The following is a 9,165-nucleotide window of genomic DNA, read 5'->3' as shown; positions in this document are numbered from 1 at the left end:
TATTTCAATCGTGTATCCCCATCACTTGTAGTGATTTATCATTCACTGAATGACTGAAAAGAAAAAAGATAATAAGGATATAAATAAAATTATAATTTAAAATAATGTTTCTTTTTTTTTTACATAAACATAAGCAAACCATTCAAAATCATACTTTATCTTTCCATTTTTAACCATCCAAGGCGGGCCGATCTTTCTATATTCCAGTAATATTCTTTCTTATTTCATTAAATTAAGTTTAAAGAAGTAAATAGCAGAATCACGGATAGGAAACTATACTAGCAACCTACCCAATTTATTGTAGAAATTTTCGGGATAAATGATTGGACCATGCAAATGCAAACTATAAATACTTTTTCTTGGATAAAAGAACAGATTACTCGATTCATTTCCGTCTCGCTCATGATATATATAATGACTAAGCCCTTCAGTTCAAATGCGTATCCCATTTTTGCCCAGCAAGGCTATGAAAATCCGCGAGAAGCGACTGGACGCATTGTATGTGCCAATTGCCATTTAGCTAATAAGCCCGTGGATATTGAGGTTCCCCAAGCGATTCTTCCTGATCATCGTATTTGAAGCAGTTGTTCGAATTCCTTATGATATGCAATTAAAACAAGTTCTTGCTAACGGCAAGAAAGGGGGATTGAATGTCGGGCTTTGTTCTTATTTTACCCGAGGGATTTGAATTAGCCCCACCGATCGTATTTCTCCGAGATGAAAGAAAAGGTCGAAATCTTTCTTTTCGAGTTACCGTCCCAATAATAAAAATATTATTGTGATAGGTCCTGTTCCTGGTCAAAAATATAGTGAAATCACCTTTCCTATTCTTTCCCTGACCACTGCTACTAAGAAAGATATTTACTTTTTAAAATATCCGATATATGTAGGTGGTAACAGAGGGAGGGGTCGATTTATCTGACGGAAGCAAGAGTAATAATACGATTTATAATGCCACAAAGAATAGGTATAGTAAAGAAAATTTTACGAAAAGAAAAAGGCGGATACGAAATAAGCATAGCGGATGCCTTGGATGGACGTGAAGTGGTTGATATTATACCTCCAGGACCAGAGCTTCTTGTTTCAGAGGGTGAATCTATCAAACTTGATCAACCATTAACGAGTAATCCTAATGTGGGTGGATTTGGTCAGGGAGACGCAGAAATAGTCCTTCAAGACCCATTACGCGTACAAGGTCTTTTGTTCTTCTTTGCATCTGTTATTTTGGCACAAATTTTTTTGGTTCTTAAAAAGAAACAGTTTGAGAAAGTTCAATTGTCCGAAATGAATTTCTAGATTCGTGGATTTATGAACATAAAGATCGTAACAAGAAGATAATTCGTATTGATAATTGTTTGACAATTTTAGATGATCAAAAAAAAATTCTTAAAAAGTTTATTTATATTTTTGTCTACATTTACAATAAGTCTGAAATTATTACTTTAATAATACATAGTTATAATATAACTATCGCGAAGAAAACTATTTGACTTTTTCACCTTTTTCAATGGAAATTGGAATGATGTTACTATTATCATCATATATCATATTTCAATGTCATAGAGTGGATCAAAAGTTTTTATTCCGAGAATAAAATTCGACTAGATACTAGCCTAAGCGAAAATATAACGAAAAAGATAAATTGAAAGAAAAATTTTTTCTAGGGGGATTCCTTGCCTTCCCGGTCTTCGACACACGACAAGTAAAGTATGCTTAAGCTTAAAATGCCTTGTCGTGTGTCAAAATAATAATGAGTATTGAGTCTTGATTACATTCGTCAAAGACTTAGGAAGAATTTATCTTTTTTCGTTATTGAACCTTTTTTTAGATTTTTTATTATTGGTAAACGTATAATTGAAATTTAAAGGAGTGGACAAATTGAGGAAATCAAATTTATTGAACAAATGAAACTTCTTGCAGTTTATTTAATCTATAAAAATAGATAGTCTATTGTGTCATTGACTAAATTAAAATATTCCCTTTTTTCGAACAATTTACGAAGGGTCAATTACGTACTATCGAGGAATAGATGTTCTGAATGACCAAATCTATATCTCTAAAAAAAAAGGGGGCTCTTTTCTCATTTATACGAAAGTATTTTTTATGATTTATGATATTTTAATTCTTAATTTAATGGGACCTTCCCCTTCGTTGTTTGTCTAAGTCGAGGGGGAAGGAAGGTCCCGTTGAGTTCTTATACTTTCATATCTATTCTTCGGTTCATCCAATTACTATAGCGATGAGCCCAATCCAGAATATGAACCATAAAAGAAAATACCTATTAAACCGATCACAAGAATACCAGCTACAGTACCTATTATCCAAAGAGGAATCCTTCCAGTAGTATCGGCCATTTAACCCACTTCCCTCCACATTTCATCAAGTGGTCGTGCTAGAGACATAAACAGTCATTGATAATTATGAAACGAGGGCCTTCCGAATGAGATAAGAGAGTTTCAACTCTATTCTAATTCTATATATTTAATGTTGCTTTGGTTCTTTTTATTTAATTGTTAATTGAAAAAATAATTGGAAAATAAAACAGCAAGTACAAAAATAAGTAATAATCCCCGAAAGAAAGACCGGTACGATTCAATTCAACATTTTGTTCATTCGGGTTTGATTGTGTCATAGCTCTATAATTAGAATTCGGTTTTGTTTATCGTTGGATGAACTGCATTGCGGATATTGATCCCAAAAAAGAAACGGTAGGTACAACTAGTCCGTGAATAGCCAACCATCACACTGTAAAAATTGGATAGGTTCGATCTATGGTCATTGTGCCTCCTAAAAGGATCTGCTAAATTCATCGAGTTGTTCCAAAGAATCAAAACGGCCTGTTATTAATGGAATTCCTTGTCGGTTCTCTGTGAAATATTCATTTGGCCGAGGGCTTCCAAACACATCATAAGCTAAACCTGTCTTTGACGAATAACCAACCCGCAATGAATAGGGAACGTATAGTAATACTATGAATGACCCAAAGATATCGAATCTCGTAATAATATCCGCAAAAGAACGTTCTCCTGTGCTTCCGGACATGCTTTGAGCTCCACATATTTTTGTACAGTTAAAGGCAAATTAGTAAAAGATGAAACCAGTAAATTTACATTTATTTTACAGAGAATCTACATCTTTGTAAGATTGCCCATATTGTACCAAAGGTGTCTTTAGAGTATACCGAATCAGTATAGCTATCCTTCTTCTGACACATCAAGCGAAGTAGGAGATAATTTTTATCTTCCCTTTTTCTTATTTGTCCATTTTTTCTTATTTGTCCATATGGAACTAGGCACCATTAAAAATTTTTTATATATAAAATTTATCAAATACAAAAGTCTTTCTTTATGATTGTATCAATTTCAGGTTATAAACCGAGGATCTGGGGAAGTGAGACTCTGACAGTTGAATAATTTGTGAAAAATTCCGGAAGAATATTATATCTATCAATTAAATTAGACGCAAAATGTATAAGTCTCCTTTTCACCTTTATTTATAGAATAGAAAAGTTTATCGGGAATTGTTTAATTTTAAGAAATTTTTAAATCCTCAAAAAAAACACAAATTAATCAATATTTGTGATGCATCCTTTTTTATTCTGGTTCTTGCTTTAGATCCAAGGGTTTTTTACCTAACTATATATATATATAAATAAATATAATATTTATAAGTAATGTAAAACGTATAACGGTAAAGATAATAACCAATTACTAGTCTTAGAATCGAGTTAGGCGAAATAAAGATTTCATAATCTAATAGCTTTTTTGTTATTCTAAATATTTTTTAGATGGATAAACTCCATTGCTGAGTCTAATGAGTTCCATTTTCATTTAAAAACGTTATCTAAAAAAAAGAACAAACTCGAAATGATTTTTCCAATTTATTCTCCGTATAGTGAAAGCAATTTTAAGTGTCATTTGTAAATTAAATTCTATGCCAAAGTTCTTATTTTTTTACTATTAGATAGATTAGTTTATTCAAGAGTTTTTCAAAAAATCCGTTGATTCAAAATCACGAGATGTGTAGATGTCACAATAAGCCGTTTCTTTTTTTTTTAGACCGCCCTTACTTTCTTTAATGTAATAGTTGATGAATTAAAAACTTTCAATTGAACTTATTATTATTATTATTAAAATATAAAAAATATAAATTTTAACTATACTTTTTTTTCGTCAAACCTCTCAAAAAAAAATATAATCTTAGGTAAGTACTTTATAAACATATGCATAAAAAGAACATATTCCATTTAGTTCCTTCATGCCTACTCTAACTAGTTATTTCGGTTTTTTACTAGCGGCTTTAACTATAACTTCCGTTCTATTTATAGGTCTGAACAAGATACGACTTATTTGAAATTAAGTGAATGAACAACTCACAAAATCTTTCCGTCGGATTCTTTTATAACTTATAACTGGCAATTGATATTTTTTGGTTAGTGAGATTCCTGGGCAATTCCGATTAATATTTAGGGATCGATATTACCTTTATTTTATTTTTTCAAATGAATTGAAATGATTGAAGTTTTTCTATTTGGAATCGTTTTAGGTCTAATTCCTATTACTTTGGCGAGATTATTTGTAACTGCATATTTACAATACAGACGTGGTGATCAGTTGGACTTTTGATTAAAAAAAAAAATTTTATTAACCTCCCATGGATTCGATAAAATGGGTCAATTTTATATTCCTGTTTATTTTTTTCAGTCTAATTATAATTTATGAATTCAAACAAGAATGGAATCACGCTCTGTAGGATTTGAACCTACGACATCGGGTTTTGGAGACCCACGTTCTACCGAACAGAACTAAGAGCGCTTTCTTATCACAATAGATTTTTTTGTAACCTAAAACTCTATCTACGCCCTGTATGCATATGATATTGATTATATCGAGTGTCATAAAAAACGAGAGATTCCATATGTCCAATTTCAAAAAATTCCTCCTTACTTCTTAGAGTAAAAGTAATTAGGTAGGGATGACAGGATTTGAACCCGTGACATTTTGTACCCAAAACAAACGCGCTACCAAGCTGCGCTACATCCCTTTCAATTCAATTGGTTCCAATAGTCTAATTCTAAAGAATCCTTGTCTTGTTTTCCATATCCTTATTTTTTTTACCATAAAATTAAACGATTTATCTTGCCAGTCCATGTCTTGTTTTTTGCCATTTTTTTTTAACTTAGTGCATTTCGTTTAAAAACCCAAGTGATCCTTGACTATCTATATATACATCTGCTCATAGATTAGATCTGTATTATCTTTAAAAAATTTAAATTTAAGATTAAGAAGGAGGGTTTTCAATGCGAGATCTAAAAACATATCTTTCCGTCGCACCGGTACTAAGTACTCTATGGTTTGGTTCTTTAGCTGGTCTATTAATAGAAATCAATCGCTTTTTCCCCGATGCGTTGACATTTCCTTTTTTTTCATTCTAGTTATTAACACGCTAACGGGGTAATGAAGATTAGAGAAAGAAGCCATTTTCTGTGAATTTTTGTATTCGAAAACCTCAAAAAAACATTTTTCGAATACAAAAATTCACCATATATTAATAGTTATATATGGTGAAAATTAAATTACCATTGTGACTCCATCAAATCTTATGCAACTTTAGAATTCGGCCACCCATTCTACCATATACATTAAACATAATTCGTTAATATTTAGGATGGAAAAACATTAACAAAACCATACAACGTACCTTATGACAAATCAGTTTTCTTCTGGTTGTGCCCCAATGCATGTAAGAGAGTAGTAAATCGCATGTTGTTTAAAGCAACATGGCCCGGTTTATGCTAATGCATGCTTTGGTGCGTAGCCCTATGTCTAATTCGATGAGATTAAGTGAAAGCACGCATCACGAGGAGTGACCCAAGGTCGTGAGTCATGTAAGCCGTGGGCCACCCCTTTGTGCACGTTTTCCTAGGCCGAATGGCCATGTTTCGTGTATGGTGTCGTATATAGCAATTGTATTTAGATCGAGTTGTATCTTTAATTTATTGTTGTGTCGGCATGAAATGCCTGGTTTGTAATAGGTAGATCCCACGGCTCCCTCATTCCCCCTTAAGCCTTGTTTGCTTTGTTTTGTATGTTGTTAGATTAATCAACCCACATGCTAAATTACAACTTTGACAAAGTTAGTTTAGTTGCATCTAAAACGACATAGAAATTGTTGTCACATGTTAGGGTTTAAAACGATGTTTGCATATCATATATCGTAGTAGCTATGACCTTGTTTGAACTCCGACACTTGACTTAGTAGAGGCCGTTATCGACGGGCGGGGTTAGGTGTCCTTGTGGGCTTCCTAACACGTACCCTCACCCCTTACTCAAGATCTATGGTTTGTGGATCCGTCTAAATACCATTGGATTACGAGAGTCATTCAAATCGAGTGATATAGAGTACAAGTCTTTATCTTTAATCACTCGTAGTCGATTGGCTTTATGCTTTTCGATGAAAGGTGTAAAGTTGACTTGAACGGTTCCAAGTTCCCAAAAAACTTGGTGGCGACTCTAATTTGTCTTAATTCGATTCGAAAGAACGTCGAGTCGATTATGCCTAGTGTGGATCCCGCGGACGCAGTTCCCGAGGGCCTTGTCCACAGTTTGGCGACTCCGCTGGGGAAAAGAGGACTAGTAACACTTTGTTTCTAGGGTCTTTTCCTCCGAGGTGAAACTTGAAAAGAAAGTGTTGGAAAGTAAAACATTACTCATAGTGCTACGATTCATGCATAAACCCTTAAGGATTTTCCCGGGCCGTCCCAGCGTTTCTTTGTGATGCGTGGGGGGCGACGTCCCACTATGCTAGGAAGCTGCACATTGCTCGCTTCCACTTCACCTCGCATGGTTCTTGATGGTGGGGACGCTCTTCTAGGTACTTTACCTTAAGGCCCTTGCTCTATAAGACCGCAAAAGGATAGAGGGCATAGACCTTCTTATAGAAGACTTGCCGAGACATAGAGATGTCTAGGAGCATACATCCTTATAACATGAGAATGACAATGTGCAAGGTGTTTTCCCGAGTCTTTTCAAAATTTTCCATGTCCATTTCAAAACCGAACTTTTGAACAACTTACTTTCAAACTTAGCATGATTTTCAAAACGCGGAATGCTGCCCAAATAGGACTAGAAATTTCGGCCAAAATGAGCTTTTATAGCCGGCATGCTGCCCATTTCAAATCTCATTTTCAAATCAATCCTTCGTTTTCCAAATTCAACCCAAAATGTTTCTCGAACCTCAACCAAGCATGAAATGCGTCGATTCGTGTCCGGGTCATGGCCGTGCTAGGCCGGGTGTGTTTCGTTCTAAGAGTCTAGAACATGACCCTGTTGGGTCACCCAAGCTCACCTCTTGGGCTTTGAGTCATGTTGGTCGACCATTTGGTTTAGGATAGTCCACAGACACGTCCAAGCTAGGCCCTTTAGGACGTTTTACCCGAACCTAAGGACTATGTTGGTCCAATCACGGGTTTAGTCACACCGAGTCCGGTTTAGAATCGTGCTATGACAGTTTGAGTCATGTCGTTTTGCCGAGTCTAAAATGAACCAAGGTCTAAATCCAACCGTGAGTCGAACCTTTGGTTAGTCAGTCTCAAGTCGAGTCTTTGTTTGAGTCAAGTTGGGGTCGTGTCCTTAAGTGTGCAGGGGCTCTTACTTTAAATATTGACTCAGTACGGGGTTTTCTAGTAGAAAGGCCGCCAAAAACCCGACGTCAAGCAATGGAAGATGCTGTTAACAAGCTCACTGAGGCCGTGAACCTCATGATGACCCGAATGGATGCAATCGAATCTAAGCTGAGTGAAGATTCCCCTCCATCTACCCCACCTCTGACGGATCTGGAGAAACGGTTCAAGTTCATCGAAGACCGTTTGAAACTCTCCCAGGGTAAGAACATCCACTATGAGAATGCCAGGGCCTATGCCCCGGTTCAGGATAAGTTGCCCACGAACATAGTACTCACTGACATCCCAAAGTTTAAGGGCACAGAAGATCCAGTCCACCATGTTAAGGCCTATAAGGGGTACTTAGCACTGAAGGGAGTACCTGCTGACATGCTCTCTGAAATTTTCGCTCAATCTCTGGATGAACACCCGAAGGCGTGGTTCTATAATCTGGACCTTAAGAACTTCCCTACCTTCGAAGATATCACGGTGGAGTTTTGTAAGCACTATGCTGACAATGTCGAGATTCGGACCAATATAAGAACGCTAGAGGTTATGACGCAGAAAGAAAAGGAAGGCTTTACTGAATTCCTTGCAAGATGGCGCGCTGAAAGCGTGAAGTTAGCCATGAAGCCTGACGAAGTTGAAATGGTAGATAAGTTCGTAAAGAATCTACGACCCATTTACCGCAATGCTCTGAAATACTAAAATTTTGGCTCTTTCAAAGAATTGATAAGAATCGGGATAAAGATAGAAGATGATGTCATAAGGGCAGAGGCTGAAAAGCCGAAAGGGTACCAAGGGGCCTCATCGTCTAAGGGCAAGGCCCCAGCAACGACCCATTTGGATGAAGCCATCAATCTCTTAGAAGGGCAATCGAAGAGGTCGCAGCGCCAAACACCTAGGGCATTTACCGATATCGGATGCACTTATACATATGCTCTCCAAAGGCTCATAGCCCAAGGAAAGCTGAAGCCTACTGATCCAACTCCGGACCCTCCCGCTGATCAACAAGGTAGATGGTATAAACCAAATGCCTACTGTGCCTTTCATCAAGGGAAAGGCCATGATACTGAAAGGTGCTATCGACTGAAGCACGAAATTCAAGACATGATTCAGAGTGGAACACTCCCGATCCCAACTGTTAAACCCAATAACATCACCAATCCATTTGCCGATCACGCCAACTTTGTTTCTGTCGAAGACAATGTCGATTATTCCCATCTTATCCGCCCATGTCACTTGAAAGGGGTGTTTATCGAGAAAATATTTGTGGATTGCTTTGAATTCTTGCCAAACCCGAAGAATGAAATTCAAGTCGGGAGTCTTGCTCTAGAATGTACTCCTCTCATTAACGAAGTTAATAAAAGACAATTCGATTCACCAACCTCCATCACTAGCGTAGATCCTCAGAGGACTACCTCGGGATGGAGGCAAACCATCACAGGGATCAAGGACAAGAGCCGAGCATCTAAACTGACAGCTGAACAAGAGAAAGCTCAAGA

General features: G+C 36.6%; 2 non-coding genes across 2 annotated transcripts; both read right to left on the bottom strand.

The window, feature by feature from the left end:
- Positions 1–4,740: 4,740 nt before the first annotated feature.
- TRNAW-CCA (transfer RNA tryptophan (anticodon CCA)) lies at positions 4,741–4,814 on the bottom strand. Its single transcript has one exon. It is a non-coding gene; the product is annotated as a tRNA-Trp (tRNA).
- Positions 4,815–4,969: 155 nt separating this feature from the next.
- Positions 4,970–5,043, bottom strand: TRNAP-UGG (transfer RNA proline (anticodon UGG)). The gene has a single exon. It is a non-coding gene; the product is annotated as a tRNA-Pro (tRNA).
- Positions 5,044–9,165: the final 4,122 nt, after the last annotated feature.

Source organism: Silene latifolia, chromosome 3 (genome assembly GCF_048544455.1).
Source record: "Silene latifolia isolate original U9 population chromosome 3, ASM4854445v1, whole genome shotgun sequence".
Lineage (NCBI taxonomy): Eukaryota > Viridiplantae > Streptophyta > Magnoliopsida > Caryophyllales > Caryophyllaceae > Silene > Silene latifolia.
The sequence above is the reverse complement of the archived record's forward strand: the minus strand, read 5'-3'. Positions and strand labels throughout refer to the sequence as shown.